The following is an 18,174-nucleotide window of genomic DNA, read 5'->3' as shown; positions in this document are numbered from 1 at the left end:
AAGAAGGACATTGAGGTGCTTGAGCGGGTGCAGAGAAGGGCGACGAAGCTGGTGAGGGGGCTGGAGAACAAGTCCTACGAGGAGCGTCTGAGGGAGCTGGGCTTGTTCAGCCTGGAGAAGAGGAGGCTCAGGGGCGACCTTATCGCTCTCTATAGGTACCTCAAGGGAGGCTGTAGCGAGGTGGGGGTTGGCCTGTTCTCCCACGTGCCTGGTGACAGGACGAGGGGGAATGGGCTTAAGTTGAGCCAGGGGAGTTTCAGGTTAGATGTTAGGAAGAACTTCTTTACTGAAAGGGTTGTGAGGCATTGGAACAGGCTGCCCAGGGAAGTGGTGGAGTCACCATCCCTGGAAGTCTTCAAAAGACGTTTAGATGTAGAGCTTAGGGATATGGTTTAGTGGGGACTGCTAGCGTTAGGTCAGAGGTTGGACTCGATGATCTTGAGGTCTCTTCCAACCTAGAAATTCTGTGATTTTTTTTTTTCTGTGATTATTTTCTGTATAATGTGTATATGTGTAAATGTGTATACATTTACATTATGCATACATAAATGTGTTTTTATGCATAGATGCAGAAAGGAAAAATGGATAATTGGACATAGGGTACTATATTATGAGTCATATGTGAATACAAAATAGAGAAATAAAATAAATAAATAAGCAGTGGCCTGGACGCTCCTCACTCCCTGGCTGTGGTCTCCATCAGGGCTGTAAGCAGGAGGGTGGTGGTGTGTTTTGGAAGGTTGCTTGATCAGAGAGTGAAGATCCCTGCCAGGATGCCTCTGCCGAGCACTGCATCTTCCAAGTGCCACCCCCAGCTGCTGGCAGCAATTGCTGGCCGATACCTGGATGTCAGTAAATGTCCTTTATTGTCCCCAGGTGAGGCTTGCAAGAACAAAAAGGTAGAGAACCCTCCAGCCTATAAAACCTCAAAGAATATATTGGCATTTAACTATTGTGACTTAATCAAGATTTGTAAATACGTTAGGATGAGTAAGCGCTACACTCAGTGTCAATTGAAACAAGAGGATGACACAGCACTGAGTTTATGCTAGCCAAAGATATTTCTGGATGATCTGAAAACCGCACCTATCCGCTGCTGATGCTTGAGGCAAATTATTTCTGTAGGCTCAAACAATTAGAGATATCCTCCTGAATGATGTTTATCTAATGCTGCTTTCTTCGCAGTAAAGACTGTTAATGCAGCAGTTGAGCAACTCCAGGAAGACACAGTTATCCTGAGATAATCAGGAGCCTGAGGGCTGAGAGGCAGTCATCTGTGTTCTGTGCCCCAATTTCATCGGTATTTTAAATTAAAAAAAAAAAAAAAAAAACTCTATGTTAATACATCATGAAGGTCAAACATTTCATTGCAAAGAAGTGTGGAAATTCAACAATAGGATTCCCAGAGCAATTCTAGCTGTATACATATATATATTACATGTAAACAGGTACGCTGGATTTTCCCAAATACTATGACTGTTGTCACTCAAATCTCCTAGAAACATGGAGAAATCATTAGGTAATTGATGTCTCAAAAATTGCTTATTTGTTTATTTGCCTCCATATATGTGTTCATGAAGTGTGTGGGTATGCAGACAGCCAATTAGTTCAATTTCATTTTTGACATGTATTTATAGATATTCTTTGATGAACTTTGTATTTCATTTCTATGTTATGTGATTGCATATACAGGGGAGGAATTATTGTTGATCTGTCCACCTTAAAATGGAATGGTAAATATTTCCATGTACCTACATGGAATCCATTTTATGTGATAATGGTGCCAAATCACAAGACACTGGGTGCAGAAAATGTTTTCAACTTTGCTTTGGAGGAATGACAGATCTTTGCCACCAATATTCACTGAAAGAAAATGGGATTGGGATTTATTAGAAGTGTTCAGGGTTCCTAATTATGGGCCAAGCCCCGTTGTACTAGGAAATAGAGTAACAAATCCAAAATGAGGTGTAGCAAGCTGATGGGCATCAGCTCAAGTGAGCTCTGCTCACTTTCTGGAGCACATGTACCTGTATACTGCTGTCCCCACACACACAGCCTCCGTGAGCAGCCAAAGCCACGGACAGCATGTTCCCAGGAGCTGGAAGATGGGTCTGTGCCTGGAATAGGGCAGACACAGCGTGACCAGGATGTGGGCCAACCTGGGAGAGCCTGAAGCGCCTCAGAACTTATTTTGTAAAAGGCAGGATTCCATCCTGAGGGCTTTTCCTCCATTACTGGATGCCCATAGACAGACAAAAAATTCTGCTAAACATTAAAAAGCTATTCCCAAGAACTGGCTATAAAACAACTCTTATCTCCAAGGCACTACTCTTTCTCTGAATCCACTGTTATGTACCAAAATTGTTAAATAACATGGTGCTAATCGAAAAGTGTTTTTAGGAAAAAAAACTATTGTCCTCTCCTTTTATGTCATTGGAGGAGCATAGAGAAATAGAGTAAATGCTGATCTCTGAGCATAAGTTTCAGCATTGTAGTGTCAGAAAGGAAATGTAAAGGCTATCTTGATTATATCACACAACCCAACCCCAAAACTAACATGAAATCTTTAAACTGCTGCATTAAAGTAAAAGGGGAGGGAAGATCAAAGATAGAGAAGAAAGGGGGGAGGGAGGATGTTGCTGTTTTATAAAGTAATGGAGTGATATATAATAAAGTTTAAACTAAATGATATGAGTTGGAGAAAGACTGCATGAAATCCATCACTGCAATTCATTGTGTCCTCACTGGAGTCTGAAGCTCCCATAATTTGCTCATATTTTAAGGAAAAGGAAGAAGGGAAGGAAAAGGAAGAACGCAGAAGAAAACGAGTTAGGAGCAACAGTAACAACTCAGGTGGCAATACCTTTTTAAAAATAAAAATTTGAATTTATTTTAGGTCACTAAAATCATGGTCCTGTGTCTTCCTTCACTTGAATTGAATCTGAAATGCCACACCGTGCATACAAACCAGCTGCAGAGCTAGCACAGCCCATGGAGTATCGCCTTCACGTATGAAACCCAGCACCAGAGCAACTGCAGCATCACCTTCACACAAGGCAGCAGCCTCAACTCCGTCCCCATCTCCAGATGCGACTCACAGGGCTCCTCGCCACGCAGCCATCCCTGAATGCTAAGACACTGTCTACAGCTCAAATCAGAATGAATTTTATGCTGCTCGAGGTTGTAATAGAAGATTCTGTGTAGCGCAGAGGCAGTTAAAAGGCTTGGGACCTTGAAGCAATTCAGAATCTGCTAGGAAGGTTTGGAGAAGACAGCATTTACATTTCAAATGTGTATTTCTATTGATAAAAATTGAAGGAATAAAACAAAATAGACATCTCATGGGAATGGGATATGAACAAACCAAAGTTCAACAGAACTGCATAGTATAGCAGCAGTAAAATGAAAGGACCCGTAAAATAAACCTATTACACAAACTGCCTATTCAGAACCTCAGGCAGGGTAAGGAGCAAAAAAGAATTTGACCTTGTATCCTTCTGAGTATCAGAAAGTGTCAAATAGGTTGTAGGCCTATGAATTGATAAACCACCCTGAAAAACAGGGGGAAACGAACTGAGAAAGTGGCAAAGAGCAAGGAGAGAGGGAGCAGGTGGAGACAGAGAGGGGCACCAGCATGTCCCTGAGCAGCTCCCACACAACATGAAAAAATGTCAAAACTTTTCCTGGCCAGGCTGTGAGCCGTGGCCTATGGCAAACGTAGCAAGTCTTTTGGAGATGGCTTCATTTTAGGATAGGATAGGATAGGATAGGATAGTTGAGTTGGAAGGGACCATCCGAGATCATGCAGCCCAGCTGCCTGACCACTTCAGTGCTAGCCAGAAGTTAAGGCACGTTACTGAGGGCACTGTCCAAATGCCCCTTGAACACTGACAGGCATGGGGCATCAACCACCTCCTAGGAAGCCTGTTCCAGGGTTTGGCCACCCTAACAAAGAGATTTTTCCTTGTGCCCAGCCTGAAGCCCCCTGGCATGGCCGTCCCCACATGTCCAGGGGAGCAGAGTCCCCGGGTACCTCCCTCCTTGGGAAGCTGCCAAGAGCCAGGAGGTCACCTCTCAGCCTCCTCTTCTTCAGCCCAGGCGGCCCAAGGGTCTCAGACTGCCCTCACGGGACAGGCTGCCAACTCCAATACCAGCTTTGTAATCCTCATCACCCCAACACCCTTTTTGTATTGTGGAGCCCAGAACAGCACACAGTATTCAAGGTGAGGCCGCATCAACACCAAACACGCCAGGAGAGTCGCCTCTTCTGACCTGCTGGCTATGCTGTGTATAACACACCCAAAATCATTCATCCATAACACACTCATCCAAAAACAGCAAGCTTGTCAACATTTTCTTTTATTATGTGTATTCCTTGGTGCCAACTCTAACAATCCCTATTCAGCCCTCTCTCCTGGTTTGTAGCTTCAGCAGCAGCTTCCATGGCCAGAGGAAAGATACGGCAGAACGAGGCTGCATCGGCAGAGCGAGCTGAGGAGAAAATGATGTAATGGAGTTATGAAATACATTCTGCTCTCTGTGCCGTACATTTTGTTCTTCTAACCAACCTGAGTACCAAAACTAATGAATCGCTAACGTAACTAATGATCGCAAGAGATTCCTGTGAATGCTTCTGGCCCACTGTGTTAATTAAGGCTTGATTCTGAAGTGGACAGAAATGAAAGGAAGCAAAGAAAAATCCTATCTATATTTCAGTGTAAATTGTTGTGTTAATTGGGACATAATTCTGCTGCTGGGGGAAGCAGGACAAAAAATACTGAGTATTTTTAGACCTGTCATCATTACATGTACTTGCTCCTGTCTTAATATTGAGGTAAACCAGATGTGAGTATATGTTTTAAATGCAAGTATTGCTAAATGTTGCACATCCCTCAAGGGCTGAAGTTGAGTCCTGATATAAAGCTCATTAAAATCAACAGTAACTTTTCCTCTATTTTCAGTAGAATCTGAATCTGGACACAAAGGGATATTTAAAAAAAAAAAAAAAAAAAGTAATTGTGAGAAAGAAAATTCAAAGATAGTCAAAATGTTGGTGCTGACATTCCTTTATACTTATGAACACTGCTTTCGTAAGTTAAAATTCTGTACTTTCATTTTCTGGTAAAATAGGATCAAATAGGACCAAATACGACCACCATTATGGTCCCAGTGCTGTCCTTGCTCAGACTATTCAGATTTTCTTCTCGGTGCATCATTTAAAAAACTCTGGTAACAGGGTGAAGAAGGTCATTCTCAGCAAGAATACAGACTTATAAGTGGAGGAAACTAAGTGTGAGCTCACAACTTCATGCTGCCATGTTATCTAAGGTGTGATTCAATCAGTCATCATCAGATAATTGTCGTTGCGCCCAGCCCTTTTATGGAAGACTTTGAAGAACTCTCCTAGTATCACAGGAGGCGGTGATTCAGAAGGCGGTAACCTTCTGTCTGCATCATGTGCTGCTCAAAGTGTCCTCTCGGAAAAGGAGGGAAGTAAGGCGTCTGAAGCTTTGAAATTGTTAAAATATGTGTGACTTCTTTTTTTTAAAGAAAAGTGTTAATCCATAGCCTGGACACTTTCTGCTCCAGGTAATTGCATTTCCTCTCTACTTCCACGTTATTCTTCATTTCCTTTTTAAAACACTTCTGTTGCTGTGACAGCCTTGTTCCTCATCCAATCAGCTTGTTGTCCAATGCAGTTTGAAAGATCTTTTCAACACAGGATAAAACAAAGTAGGCTTTTCCTTTTACCAAATTAATCCTTATTTTTAAGAGTTTAAATTCCAGAGCTTTTTCTACAATCTCCCTGCAAGAGTGCTGTGCTTTCACAACAGCCATGTTGTGAAACAGCTATTCCATGCTTTATCTGAAGTAACTACAGTGATATAAAAAGTAGTCTCACAAAGATAGGGGAAAACAGATTTTTAAAAAAATGACACCCCAGTAAGCAAATGTTGACACTTACAATTTAGATTACAGTAGTGTCCATTGCTTTAGATTGCTGTAGTGTCTGCAGCTTAGAAAAACAAAGGCGGAGTTTGGCCCTCAAAAGAGTTATCACAGTGGAAAAAAAAATAAATAAAGGGAGGGCTACATTTTATAAACAAATGGAAGGAATGGAAGGACTTGGGCCAACAACATGGAAGAGAGTCAGACGAGTAAGAGATACTGGCAGGCAAATGTGAAGAGAGTCAAACATCCCTACGAGATAGGAAACATTCATTCAACACAAGTTGGAGGAAGAAGAGGTTTGGAGTGATTTAGAGTTTTCCTCAACAATGAAGAAAATGTGGAAAGTGAAAAAGATTCAGGAATAAAAAAAAAATGGAGTTGAATTTCTGTCAAGTTTGTGATGAAGCCCCAATTTAAGCAACTGATTAATTATTGGCAATACACCAAGAAGATGCAACTGAGAGAGGTTAGGATGGAGAACTGCATAAATGAAAGCTATGTTGGAAGTTAAGATGATGAACTGGTAGAAATGATAATCATCAGTGTAAAATTCTCAGTCTGAGTTGTCTGAACAGATGAGAAGACACAGAGAAATTGCTCAGAGTTTACAGGGGAAGACATGTCTCTGAAATGTCTGGAGGAGCTATTCAGGCAGGCAGGGATTCCCCACGTACGTTACTACATCTTCTGAGTGTGGAGAAACACTAAATGAAAATCCTGTCAAAGGATAAAGAATGATAAAGATATCTCACACAACTATGCCTCAAAGATAGCAGACAGTTTTCTTTAGTGTAGGAGATGTTGTCTCCTTATTACTCTCGCAATCCAAAGCACATTCTGACCTGTTAAACACCCTCTTGCTGGAACAACACAGCCTTCGAGCTAAGAATCAAACCCTTTCGGTCCATTCACCAGAAAAGACAAGAACTTTGCTTCCTCTCGGAAAGCAAAGCATCCTCCTCTATTAACCAGATGACATTTCTATGCCTCTAGGACAAATTTCTAGAAAAGTTCACAACTAATTGGCACAGGGCCCGGATAACATTCTCTGGCACCGCGTGCCCATTAAACTCCAGAGTTTGCTGGCAGCGCACGCTCTGCATTCTGTCCCCGGGATGGCTGCATTTCAGCTGTAATGAAACTGCAGTGCACAGAACGCCACATTCCTCCCTCCAACACCCATGCAGCCCCAGTGAAAACAATGCAGGCAAAGTTAGAAAAAAATGACGTGGAAGTGACCAAAGGCCATCCTGTCAAACTTTGATTAAAGCATCATTTTTATAAGTCCTTCATTTTTCCCAAATAAACTATCAACTGTCCCCCGTCCGTCCATCTGTCCCCTAGTCATTCCTCAGCATTTTTAACAAGATCTGTCAATATTTTCATCCTCTTCTTCCAGCAGAAAGGATCTTCTGTGTTCTCTTTTAGCTGTTCCTCCCAACAGCCACGACATTACCAGGCAGTTCACTGTGTTAGTGATGAGCAGGCTGAACATCCCATGAGCTTCAGCTACGTGCAGGTCATGGACACGAGAGGTTTTTGAAGTACAGGCAGGCATCTGGAGAATCAGGGAACATAAGTCAGAGCACTGAGAAGGAAAGCCAACGTGGCTGTGCTGTCACTATTCAATACAACAGCACTTCAGCCCCATCTCCCTCATTTCTTCTACGTTTCTGGCTCCTCGGGGAGCTGCTGCGCCATGCAGGCACCTCGTCTCTGGCACAGCTGCTGGAGTAACCAGCAGTGAGCAGCTCAAGCACATCTTAGGCACACAACGAGCTGAGCAGAACGAGCCGTGCAGAGTACCAGCCTGCTAAGCGTACCCAATTTCCACTCACCAGTCACACTGATATGAGTAAAGCTGGTTTAAGAATTGTGCAGAGGATTAACCAAGTGATTCATAGGCAAATCCAAACTTAGGGGCCCGATTTACATTCAAAATATGTAGTCCAGAGGGTTGGGAAAAGGAAACACTCAGTCTCTTGGGTAGAATGGATCCTAATTGCCTATTTCTTCTAGTTATTGTGATCAATTTTCAAGCCTGTCTATATTAAGCAAACCATATGTGTATATATGTGTGTGTACACTTCTTTTAAAATATCGGGTTTCAGATTCCCCTGTGTGAAACTCAAACGCCAAGATCTGCTCGCCAGAGACTCGTTCAAACTCCCAAAGGCCCCTTCCTGTTTTCTTGTTGTGTAGCAAAGAGCGACACTTGCCCCCACCATCTATAAAACACGGGGTAATTAACGGCACACTGTAAAACATTATTATGGCGATGACACGCATCTGTTCTCTGAACGCTGCCTGTTATTTGGGTTTAATCTAGGTCACCGATGAAAGTTGTGACGGCAGAGGGTGCATCTTTCTGTTTGTTCTTTTAATCTGTATAATGATTGTCTCTGGGAGCTGATAATAATATCTACTTAAAAAAAGTCTAAAAAAAACTTTTTTTCTGTTTGGTGAGTATATATACTATTAAGCTAATTGTTGCAAGAGATGCTCTTATGTTTTTTACTCCGGAGACACTATCAGTTTTGACATCTGATTTATGACTTCTGCCCCACATAGGATGCCCCGCCGAGAAAGGACTGGTTTCTGCCTACTCGGTTTCTCACCGCCTGAGCTCTCCGGCATTATCCGTCATTTACAGGGATTCATTATCAAAGTACTACACGAGGCTTTAAGCTGTAAAACACCAAGAGATTTGCCTGGACTTTGGAGATTTTGTGACGTCTGGGATTTGGAAGCAACACTCAAAAATGTTTTCTAAATGTGTCACTTTCATCGTGAGCCTCGATGAAGCTCCTCCAGCCAAGGGCAGATAATTTACCAGTTGCTCTTTGACCGCGTTTGCTCTGGCCTCCAGCATCTCCCACGCACCCACTCCAAGCTGTACAGCCCCCAAACACCCATAGCGAGGATGTTTGCAATGTGCAACGGGGAGAAACATCATCTTTTAATATTTTTTTTTCCTTTTTCTATCTCTGTGCTACAAGCAGAGAGCCTGCGCTTCCTCCACACCCACTCTCCTTGCCAGAAGCCTCCTTGCAACTTCCTGTCAGTTTCACACACCATGCCGTGGACTTCCTCTGAGCAAAAGTTTTATCTCAGCACACCATGTTAACTATTTGCTTACTTTTTTTTTTTCTTCCCTCCCAGAATCATAAATGATTATTTTTAACGTTTATCAGCGGAAGTATTTGTGACTGGAAAATATTAGCGATGGGTGGGAGGGGATGGGGATGGGGGGGGGGGTGATGTTGGTGTGGAAATGAGGGAGAAGCGTGTCGGGGAGGCAATGATGTTTAATGGGGAGATGAAGGGATGAGGAATTTAATTGCAGGTCAGGGGCACCCCGCTTTGTAGCGCAGGGCTAACAGCAGCCAGCTGGCATCCAGAGGCGAAAGGAGCTGCGTAAAGGCAGTGACACACCACGGTTTTGATACACCCTCCATCCACAGATCCTCCGAAGGGTGGAAGAGCCCCAATTCCTGCCATTTCTCCTCAGCGCTGACCCGCGGCCACCATTACACGGAGAGAGGGGGGGGGACGAGCCCACGACCCCGTGAAGCCGGGACAGACCCGGGGGGGCTGCGTCCCCTCAGGGGCGGGCAGCGCTGAGGGGAAGGCGGTGAAGGGAAGGGGAAGGGGGCGAAGGGAAGGGGAAAGGGGGCGAAGGGAAGGGAAAGGGGGCGAAGGGAAGGGGCCGGGGGTGAAGGGAAGGGGGCCGGGCGCCTGCGCGGAGGCAGGGTCAGCCCTTCCCTTCCCTTCCCCTCCCCTCCCTCCTTCCCTTCCCGTCCCTTCCCTTCCCTTCCCGTCCCCGCCCCGCCGCCAGAGCGAGGCTGGCCGTGCGGCGTCACGGCGACGGCCCCAAGCCGCGCCCCGGCACAGGCAGCCCAGAGGCGGCGGCGGAGCGGAGCTCGGGAGCTCAGCGGGAGCTCGGCCGGCGGGGTAAGGACGGCGGCGGCGGGGAGAGAGACGGGAGGGGAGGGGAGATGGGGGCAGCGGCAGGAACATGGCGGAGCCGCCGCCGATGCCTCGAGGCTGCGGGGCGCTGAGTTGGGGGGGAGCAGGGGAATGGGGGGGGGGAGTGATGGGGCCGTGCCCGGCCCTCGCCCCGCCGCCGCCGCTGCTGCTGCTGCTGCCCGCGGCCGAAGTTGCAGCGGGGGCGGAAAGTTGCGGTGAGGGGAGGGAGGGAGGGGAGGGCCGGGCCGGGCCCCAGCCCCAGCCGCAGCCCCAGCCCCGGTGGTGGCGGTGCCGGCTGCGGGAAGTCCGAGCCCGGCCCCACCTCGTCCGGCGCCGCTTCCGCCCGCCCGGGGCTCCGGGAGGAGGAGGAGGAGGAGGAGGAAGAAAGGGGGGGGGGGGGAACCGGGGCCGGGCCCCGCTCGCCGCTGCTCAGCCCCCGGCGGTGGCGGCGGGGCCGAGGCCGGAAGGGACGCGGCCGGGCCCGGCTGCGCTGTGGCAGCGAGTGGAAGGGGCTGGTCCCCTCCGGTTTTGTTGTTTTTACCCCCAAATTTAAAAAAATATAAAAGAAAATGCCCCCCCAGCACCACCCCTCCCCTCACAGCGACACAATGCCGGCCCCTCCCGGCCCAGCGCGGAGGTGGGAGCAGCTGGGCGAAGTTGCTGAAGGGGCAGAGCGAGGGTGACAAAAAGGGGGGGGGGGAAGGAGAAGTCCCCCCACGGCGTGAGGTGGGGACGGGCCGGCACAGGGGGTGTTCCTGAGGTGTTTCTGCTCGAAAATCGCGTGGTTTGTGTGTGCCCTCCTGCCTTTGGGTGCTTTGAGCAGTATAAGTTGCTGTTTCCACCATCTAACAGTCATGTTTTATCCCAAATTGAGGTGCACAGACAGGGAATGACAAAGAGTTTTCTAGGGACTCTTTCATGGTAAACTGCGTGATGCAGAAAAAGAAGCCATAAAACGCTCTTCTTGTTCCCATAGATTGTAATTAAGAGATAAAGAAGCAATCACATTGTCTTACATAGTCACCACTCAGATAAACGCATTCCCCTTCGGAAAGAGGTTGGAAAAAACTTGGAAAAACAAACCCAACGCTCTGCTTTGGGGTGGCTTAATTCAGTGCTAAAATCTCCAGCTTTGGGAAAACAGAGCTTAATGTCTAGCACAGCCAAGCGTTTTCACTTTCTTCATCCATTCCTTTTTTTAAAAAACTCTTGTTCCAAGTCCATCCCGGAGACTTCATTCTAGCGAAAAATGAGCCGAGGGAATAGTGAAGGTTGCCTTGGTTGTATGCACCAAAGGCTTTGCAGATAAACTTTCCGAATAACCGTGTGCACTGTTCTGATCCTCGGTGCCTGCCTGTTTTCAGGGTCGTTTCATGCACTTGTATGGACTACTTGAAGTTTAGCTTGCAACTGGAGGGTAAGGCTTTATGCAGCTAAATAGCCGAGGTTTGAGTTGCTCCATATGCTATAAATGTCATGCATCCTTTTCTTTTTTTTCCTTATTTTTTTAGCAAAGCTGATCATACTTGGCACCTGGCTGCCTGGGGGTGAATTAAAGCGCAAAACAGAGCTGAGAGACTATAAGCATAAAAACAGAAGTCAGATGAAAAAAAAAATAGCCTTTTGTACTGTTTGTAACCGGAGGTCCTGCTTCGATTACTGTATGCATGCACCAGATAAGTTTTCTGAGTGCAATTAAAATTTTGCTGTTCTGTTCTCCAGCTCTGCTGCAGGACAGGTCATCAAAAATAAATCTGAAGCGAGCCATGACAGTTTTCTTTGTGCTGTGCCAGTTTTGCAGGGCAAAGCTGACTGTCTTTAATTTGAGAGCCTTTCTGGAGCAGAAGCAAACAGATGGGAATCTAGGTGAGAGCCTACAAAAGCAGAAAGAAATTACTGTATGGCTGAGGAAGGAAGCGTGCTGAAGATGACTTAGCTTGTGATCTAGCACTTAGTAAGCACGGGAACTGAAATAAATAGGTGTCCACCTATCGTCTGGAATATGAGAAGTGCAGGAGTCACAGAAGAATTCGAGTACTCGGTGTGTGCTGCTGTAGTGCCGGTCCTGGCATCCGTAGTGCCATGCTGCCTGCTCCGAGCTAGAGAGGTGCTCCGAGGGGCAGGGATAGTGTAGGGATTAAAAACGGGCGCGCTGTTATCCTTGGGTGGGTGGTGAGACAATAGCTGGGTCCTTGGCCGGCAATGCTGAGATGACTTTCAGATACCTGGCTGACTTCTGAGAGCGCTCTGTAATTCTCCGGGGCACGCTCTGCAATTTCTCCCAAGCTATTGTGAGTTTTAATCAGAATTACTCTTAGTAAATAGATGGCTAAGTATACCCTATGCAACAGAAGCTTATATTTAGCTTGTGGTTGCAAGCAGTGCCACTCTTCTGTCTCAGAACAAACACAGGAGCAGACTGAAGTACTCTGTGTAATGTCAGCCTATTGAGTCCCCGCTGAGCTGGGGCAGGCTTCTGCTGAGTTCTGTCGCATCTAGGTCAGGTAGAGGGATATTTTAGACAGCCTCCTCCTTTGGAGAGACAGAGGGAGTGACTGCAGTAACTACACCTTCCTTTCTGAAGGCAGACTTTGTTTTCCTGCGCACATATGGTTGAGATAGTCAGGTTGTATTCTTCTCGCACAAAGCAGGGAAGAGGAAGGTGTTTTTTTGGTTGTCTGAAGGCATTTAACAGGGGACCTGCTTATTGCTTGACACTTCTCAAAGTTGTTCAGCAGCCGACTGCAGGAGAGCCGGAGCATCTCACTCGAAGCATCTCGTGTATCGCTTCCGTCTCGGGGCCTGTCAAGCATGAGAGAGCTGAGTGGGATAGGCAGAGTGGAAGAGAGTTGATTACGAGGCGGTGACGCTTTGCTTGTAGTAGGCAAGCAGTGTTTGGAGACAGCCGGAGACCTCGTCTGGTGGTGCAGATCATTTCTTGATAGCGCAACTCAGCCAGGCTACCTTCGGAAGTGGCGGTGAGTTCTGGCTTGCAGCCCTTGTCTCCCATGCTTTAGGATGCCCAACAAAGCACTGGGCAGCTAAAAAGGCCTCCTATTTATTTTTTATTTTTTTAAACTGTCTGCACATCTCTGTGCAGTGAACTCCGAACTATCTCCATGGGCTTTTAGCGACAAGGGGAGGGAGGAAGGCTGGACGCACGGGCTTGGCAATCTGCCTCCTGAGTGACTTTCGAAATAAATACACAATGAGTCGCGGGCCCTCTAGCTCTTCAGGATGCTCTCTGCTCACAGGCAGGGTTTTTCCCAGCACGGTCCATCAGTGAGGCAGAGGGGTGAAGGCTCTGCACGACCCCGCAGGGAAGCGAAGCTGAAGGGGCTGCTCAGAGCTGAAGCAGGCAGGCGAGGAGGCGTTTGGCAGCGCCGAGCGCATTGTCCCGCTCAGCTTTCTAGTTATTAATCTGAGGAGCTGCTGCTGTTTGAAGTAAATCCCTGCTCTGCAACTCTGAGAGGAGACTGCCAATTACAGTCAGCGTGGTTAGCTCGGCCTCGGCCAAGGGAGGAAGGCCAGACCAGAGTGCAGAAGTGGGGGAGCCTGCCTGGCCCTTCCCGTGGCCGAGCGCGTGCGTCCTGCGGCACAGCCGCAGCATCTCGTGTTTCCCCCCAGCCTGAGACCCTCTTCAGGGAACCCCTGGCTGCTCGGATCAACCTATCGTTCCTGCAGCTGTTACAGCACAGGAAGGTGTTCAAAATCCTAATTATTTGACCAGTTCTTCTGCAAAAAGGATACCAGGTGGCGGTGTTCCTAATTCACGAAATAATTCTCCATGTAACCCCAATCTTAGGGCCATGAGAAATTTTGTATCATTAAATTTCTGGACAGGGTTGAAGAACTGGAACAGGAGAACAGTTTATTTTCCTTAACTGAAGACAAGCCTTAAAGCAAGCATCTGTAACTGTAATTCCTGGCTTTCCTCAGAGAAGCTCTGAAGAAAATGTGCTCTTTGCATCAAAATGTGTTGATGTTGGTGCAAATGTTAACTGTTAACCTTACTTGCCTTAACTATGAGGTTTTATTAGTCTTGGTTTTGTTAAGTAAAAGGTAAAGATTCAATTCAGCAACATTATTTTCTTTACCACGGCCTACTTCATAACTTCATGAAATGAGTTGGTCAAAGCTGTTTCTGAAATGAATTTGCTGTCTGCTGCCCAAATCACACGTGTTGGCCAGCCTCCTCTTCAGTTAATCCAAAATAACTCCCAAATACAAATAGTCCCTGCAAGTGTTCCTTTTTGTCGCTCTGTGTTAATTATCGTAGCTTTTGGAGTCTTCTCATATTTTTTCCCCACGCAGTCTGCTTCTGCAACCTAGTCAGTTGCATCTTGATTTCTTTTTTTTCATGTCTTCAATGAAGGGAAACTCTTTAAGGCATTCTTCATGTATCGAGAAGAAGCAAAAAGGGAACCACCACATCTTAAAGACGAGCTGCAGACACCTGTGAGTTACCTGTGTGAAGCTTGAGAGGGGAGGAAGAGGAAGCAGGAGGAGGACCTGAACGATGCTGGCTGTGGGACTTCCTTCAGCATTACCGAAATCAAAGTGTGTTCAAGGGATGTAGGGCCAGGCCACAGCAGCTACTTCCTTTTTTAAAAACTTAGCTTCACATGCAGTCAGATTTTTATTTAAGATGAAGTTAATATGCTGAAAACCCTTTGGACTGGATGAAACTGATAGCCAAGTTGCACAGTTCTTGTTTGCAGTTAAACTTCTGTAACACCTGGTCTGATACTTCCCCAAAAGTGATTCTCTGGAAGAGGAGTGGAAAGCTGAAGCACATCTTGTTTGTTTTTTCTAAATGTGGAGGGGAGCAAACTGGACTGTAGCAGAGAGGTAATCTGTTAAATGGAAGTTGTTTAAGAACCTTTCTCCACGACATAGTATTTAGGACTGGATTTATTTGTTTATAAGGTGATGTTTACACTTGGGACTGAGCTGTGTGCTTGTGTGTCCAGCTTGTGTGGTCAAGTGCAAGGGCAGGAACCTCTTGCTTATTAATCTTGCAGGCCTTAAGTAGGTAAGGTGAATCGCTAAGACATTGTAAGACGCAGTCGGTAACCCTCCTCTCATCTTTCATTATGAAACTGCTTACAAGATAATGTTCCAAAAGCTGGATGTCCTTAAAAAAGATGACCCATAAAACATACCCTGCCTAGTTTCTCAGTGGTTGTTGCAGACAGCATTGTTGGAGGATTTACAGGCTGCAAAACCTCGATCCTTGTGCTCCTGCAGTTACACAGTTAGTGTGTATGTGTAAGGGTATATCAGGCTGGCTTTCTGTCACCCTCCTGACTTGTTTTAAATGGAGAATTGACGGTGATCGTGGTGTTCTTGACCACATTGTGCTGTTATTTATGCGTGCTGTTACGTTGCCCAAGTGTATGGGAAGTGCTGGGTGTTTTCACGGATTCCACCATGAGCAGCATCAGAAACGTGAGTTCTTTGCGAGTACAAATTCATCCTCAGAGTTACTGCCCATGCCATTACCAGTCCACAGATGAATTTCTGAAGTCATTTAACATCATCAGTACTCCCTGAATAGAAGCACACAAGTCAAGTTGCCCTGGACTTGTGTTCTTAACGTGCTGTGAAATGCTTTTCTAAAACCCAATGTCTTGCTGACACTAGTTAATTGAGAATATGCAGTGCTTCTAGAAATTGGTGCCAAATTGTCATCTTAGCTCTTGGTGGAGCATAGGGGGCTGTGTAGTAGTCCTGTGGCATTGAGCAGGAACACTGGAAAGGCAAAAATAGCTGACTGTCATGCTAGAGAATCGCTCTTCCGTCTTTCTCATAAATCTCATCTGATTTATGCAGCAGATTAGGAGATATCTCGCTGAAGAGACAAGAGGCATCCTGTTACTTGATTATACATCATTCTGGGCTTTGAATAAGTTTGGAGACCAGCAGGGGGAAGCTTGCGATCCCACAATAAATCCAGGTGCTCATAACTTTCCTTCTAACTAGATGCTTGATTTTCACATGCCCTTACTTCTGGTGCAGACTTCTCTGCTTGCTTTTTATATCTGAACACTGGAGAGAAACAAGCATTTCTGAATAACAATCATTTGCTCCTTGTGTGCTCTTTTAGTTTGTTACCTTTTCACCTTGCTTTATGTTTGAGTGTGCCCATTGCTTTCTTTTTTTTTTTTTTATGATGCTCTTTCCTTTTCTCATCTCCCTCAACCTTTTATTTCAGGAAACGCCCTGAGCTATATTGAGGTTCAGCCAGAGATCTTGCATAGAAAACCAAAGTGTGGTGGCTGAAGTTTTGCAAAAACAGAGTAGCTGAAAGCGCAGTTTTACAATAAAGCGCTTTAGGCCACTGTATGTGCGAGTGTTTGGCATCTTTCTGATCTGTGTTGCTTTTCATCAAATTCCTAAAAGAATCTCAGAAGAGAAACGCTGTGTCTGTGCGAGCAGGAATTAGAGGGAGGAAACGGAGTACTACGTGTGAAGCCATCAATGAAAAGAACAAGTAGGTTGTACAGTTTGTTTCTTGACAAACAAAGATACAAGAAGTCCTGAAGCTGCCTTTTCCTTTTCTGCTAGGAATCTGGGTCCTGCCTAGCCAGCATGTTAACGAAGAAGCAACATTACATGCACGTTAGTTTGGACTCACTTAACTACAGCAGCCAAAAAATGTAGCTTTGCTCACTGGAAGTACATCCTGCTCCTAACTAGAGGCAAGATCTTAAGATGCAGTTTGTGAATATCTATTTTCTTTCAAATTTCTTGAGTTGAAAATCTTTGTAGTCTCAAATCCTGTAATTCTTCCTTAGTTAACTGCATGCAGAGCGCTTTTTAAAAATGAAATTCTGTGCTGGACGTTTCATAAAGGAAAGCCAAAACCTTCTTTTGGAAGCTGAATGCTGAACCTGCTGTGGCAGTAGACGTGAAGGTAAGGAACCATTCGCAGCCTTATCTACAGGCGGCTGAAGCCACACGCCGAAAACCCAAAAAGAGGATGCACTGGCTGTACCGGGAACTCCCTGAGTGATGTGGAAATAAGAGCGGTTTTGTGAAGGATAAACTTGTTTCACTGGAACGAGGGGTGGACTGAAAAGTTGCTCTTCCACTGAGGCTTTGCCCAAAATACAGATTGTTTAGAGATGCACATCGTTGGTTTCCTGGAGGTAAAACTCGTCCAGGAAAACGTTTAGGATGTGGTGGTAATACCTGTTGAAATAGTGCAGTGATTGTCTGAATAATAGATGACTCTTAGATGACCAGGCATGCTGCTCTGTACATAGAAAGGTCTTCCTGTCCAAACCTCTGGAGCTGACTTTAAATTTTGGTTTGGACAGCCTCTGCTGCCCTGTGAAAGTACACATTTGATTTAAGTTAACAGCAAAGCAAATCTGAAGGAAGTACAGGTTTCTCCAGTAAGTGACAAGCTTTGAAGATGTAGAGGAACCAAAAAGCGTGGTCTGAACGAGAACGAGGCTGGTCTTAAGAAGATTGAAATAGACTCTTGTGGAGACTTGTTTAATCAAGTTTAACCCATACTAACTTGGTAACTCAAGATCCAGTCCGTGTAATAGCGGCGTGGGGCTGAGTGTGATTCAAATTCATTTGGTTAAAATTACTTAGCTCTGTGTGTGGGTGTCGTGGTGTGTGTGAGCTTAGGCTTACAAACGTGAATTGCTTCTCTTTGGGCTCCTGCTTGCAACTGTCAGATTTTTCCTTCTCGGAAATTTCTGACCCATTTAATAAGATTCTTTTTTGGGGGGGGGGGAGCTGTCTGAGATGCATCAGCGGCTCACAAAGCAGAGGAACTACTGCAGATCGCAGCTTGGCATGCGAAGATAAGCTAGCATTTATTTTAGTGTTTTTTAAGCACTCTGCTGTGAAGCTGCAACAACTTAGCAGTTGCCTCAAGGACAAACCGGTTGTCTGTGCCTCTGTGCAGGGCTTTGGGCTTGGGGTTAACTTCTGCAGCTGTCGTCTTCTAGTTGAGGTGTGTCTGGGAGTCGCACGCTGCCTGAGGAGCTGCCATCCCTGGTTCACAATGTTCTGCCTTGCTGCCAGAAGCAGAGCAGGATGCTCTAGGACAGAAGAGCTGAGTTGGAAGGAACCACCAGAGATCATCCAGCCCAGCTCCCTGACCTCCTCAGGGCTAGCTGTAAGTCAAGGCACATTACTGGGGGCACTGTCCAAATGCCCCTCGAACACTGGCAGGCACAGGGCATCAACCACCCTGCTAGGAAGCCTGTTCCAGGGTTTGGCCACCCT

At 46.0% G+C, this 18,174-nt stretch overlaps 1 protein-coding gene across 1 annotated transcript in view; it reads left to right on the top strand.

Moving 5' to 3' along the window:
* Positions 1–9,758: 9,758 nt before the first annotated feature.
* Positions 9,759–18,174, top strand: part of RAP1B (RAP1B, member of RAS oncogene family) — a 31,942-nt gene continuing 23,526 nt past the window's right edge. The window contains exon 1 of the mRNA XM_082782763.1: positions 9,759–9,906. The gene's annotated coding sequence lies outside the window, so the exon portion shown is untranslated. The remainder of the gene's footprint in view (positions 9,907–18,174) is intronic.

This window comes from Aythya marila, assembly GCF_965140915.1.
Source record: "Aythya marila genome assembly, chromosome: 1".
NCBI lineage: Eukaryota > Metazoa > Chordata > Aves > Anseriformes > Anatidae > Aythya > Aythya marila.
Note: the sequence above shows the minus strand (reverse complement) of the source record. Positions and strands in the feature narration are given on the sequence as shown.